This window comes from Hibiscus syriacus, unplaced genomic scaffold (assembly GCF_006381635.1).
Source record: "Hibiscus syriacus cultivar Baekdansim isolate YM2019G1 unplaced genomic scaffold, ASM638163v2 tig00116971_pilon, whole genome shotgun sequence".
NCBI lineage: Eukaryota > Viridiplantae > Streptophyta > Magnoliopsida > Malvales > Malvaceae > Hibiscus > Hibiscus syriacus.
The window spans coordinates 3150459-3153277 of record NW_024063495.1 but is presented as its reverse complement, the minus strand read 5'-3'; positions in this window follow the sequence as shown (position 1 = coordinate 3153277).

The following is a 2819-nucleotide window of genomic DNA, read 5'->3' as shown; positions in this document are numbered from 1 at the left end:
GAGAAGTAATTTCGAGAAAACGAAGGAAAAAAAGTTTTTAAACTGTGTATATTTTAGGTATAACAACCTTTCTGTCCCTTAACTTTATCTATTTATTATTTTAGCACTCAAACTTTTATTCATTTTCAAATTAACTCTCTTTTTTCTTTATTAATTACCTCAAATATACCCAACATGAAACGCGAGTGTTTTGCTACTTGTTTATTTAGACATGGAATAAATTTTTGACTCAGGGTCTCATAATTATTTTTTATTTAGTGTAATTGTTATAATACCGATTGGAGGACGCCCAGACAAAAAGGCATTTTTGATAAAATTGTAACGTTTTAAGTTTTCAGGTGTGCATATAGTTAGGGAGAAGACATTGTGTTATCCGAATCCTGTCAAAAGTTGTCATATCATCCGGACGTCTTCCGATGAATACTGTAACAACCTCCCTAAATCAGAAAATAATTCTCTTCACATCATATATATGAATTTTCCATCATAATATTTAGACAATTTTATCGAATTTATCCTAATAACATATTTTTCTTGATTTTCTTTTAGTTTAATTATATTGAATTTTTTATATTATTTTAAAAATTTAACTTTTATATTTTATTTTTGTAAGCTTTTTATATCATTTTATTTAAAAAATTTGGTTCATATTTTATTTTTATTTAATTTTATTATTAACAATTGATTTAACAGTTATAAAAAAGATAAATTAATTTTTTAATCTCATGTTTTTATAGTTTTTACTTAATAATTAAATTTTTAGACTTTAAAAATAGAAACAAATTATCATTAATTGAATGATGCATTTTTTTCAATCATATACGTTTATAGATTTTAAGGGTCAAATTAATGGAAAAAAAAATATAAATATAAATATTAAAATTTTATTTTAACTTTTTTATATTTTATCCTATCAATCGTTAAGAGTAAAATCGAAAGATGTACAATTCTCGTCTCACTCTTGTTTCATATTTTATTGTTATTTTTCTTTTTTTATTTATAAATAATTTATATTCGACTCGTCATTTACTATTTGAAAGAATCTAGTTTAAATTTTAAAAATATTTTTGCAAATTGAATTATTCGGATAAATAAATGAGACTTATGATATTCATCTTAAAAATTTTAAAAAAATTCTACCTTCAATATTGGAAATAAATATTATTCTTTATTAGTTAATAATAAAGAAGGACCTACAAAATCACAAGCACATGCCCACAATAAATAGATACGTTTACTACAAATAAATTAAGTGAAAACCAATAAAAAAACGGAACACTAATAAAAACAGCCACTTAGGAAACTCACACTCGAGCTTTCTTTTTAATCCACTTGAACAAATCAAGAGAATGTGTACTGTGGCCACCAAAGAAACGGGAGCAATATGGCTTGGCTTACCAAAACTATAGTTCTCATATGTAATGTGTAGACACCTGTTTTGTCCGGGGTTTCATTTAAGTTTATTTAGATTTATATTATATTATATATATGGGTGTGTTTAAAATTACGTAGGGTTACTTATCAATAATTACTTATGGGTGTGGTCATATATATTATTGTTATGAGAATAGGTAACCATTATTATATACATATATATACGTATAAACATATATAATGAGTAATTAAATAATCGAATATATATATGTATACATTAATTTAAAACACACTAAATTTCATTTTATTTTTCTGATACAAACCCCAAAGTAATCACTAACAACCCAAACAGCAGGCCCAGGTGGTATGCAACCCACTTGCGTGAAGCCCAAACGGCTAGGGTTTGTCATCCTTGGCCAAGTGCCACGTGGATTGAGGACAGTTAGATCTGCCTCCCATCTAATGGTCTGAATCAAAGGATAATTAGGGTTTTAAAACCCTTCAGCGCCGCCTCTCACGAGAACGTTAGATCTAGAACAACATTTAGGGTCCTCAAACCTTAGTCGTCGCCGAGATCTACCGTCAGATCTGGAACCTTTCCAATGATCCAGACCAAAGTAGTACTTAGGGTTTATCAAACCCTAATATATCATCCATCATCATTACTGTCACAACCGTTAATGTGATCCAACGGTCCATATACTCCCGTGAATACAACCGTCACGCGCTTTCGATTCCCAAAAGCGTATCTGCTATTGTCACCACAACCATATTCTTTGCCGACCATCAAAGAAAACCCGTGATGCCTAGGGTAAAAAAGATGTTTCTCTATCCTTTTCGCACGTCAAGGCCGCCGAACTCAGGCGATGTCCCCACTGGTTTGCCACTCTTTTTCAGATCGAAAGCCAAAAAAATCAAAAAGGGAAAATCTTCTCTCTTTGTAACATGTAAAGATAAAAACGAAAGGAGAGAGCCAAAAACGGGGGGGGGGGGGAGGGGCTTTTCAAAGAATGAAAAGAAAACAGAAAGAGAAGAGAGAGAGACTCACATCGAAGCGTTGGATCTCTATCACCAGAGCAAAAATGACCGTCGTTTTTCGATGGTAATCCCTTCGTTTTTTAGATCTAGGATGGTAGGGGTATTTATAGGTTGAGTGGTGTTTGTTTTTGGGTTTAGGGGATAGTAAGAATTGTGTTGGGTTGAGTTTCTAGGACTTCAACCATCGTGTGTGGTGGTGAGCGCTCCTGTGAGTAGTGGCCGGAGGCTTTCGGCCTCCCCCGACGAGGAGTGGAGAGGAGAGAGGGCAGAGAGGAAAAACTTTTCCCATTTTGGGAAAATAGTGAAAATAGGATAAGATGAAAAACATGGCCATTTTAGGCCTAATTTTGGCATAGCGAACTCTATACGGTGTCATTTTGGGGTTGTAGAGTAGTACCTAGATTAAT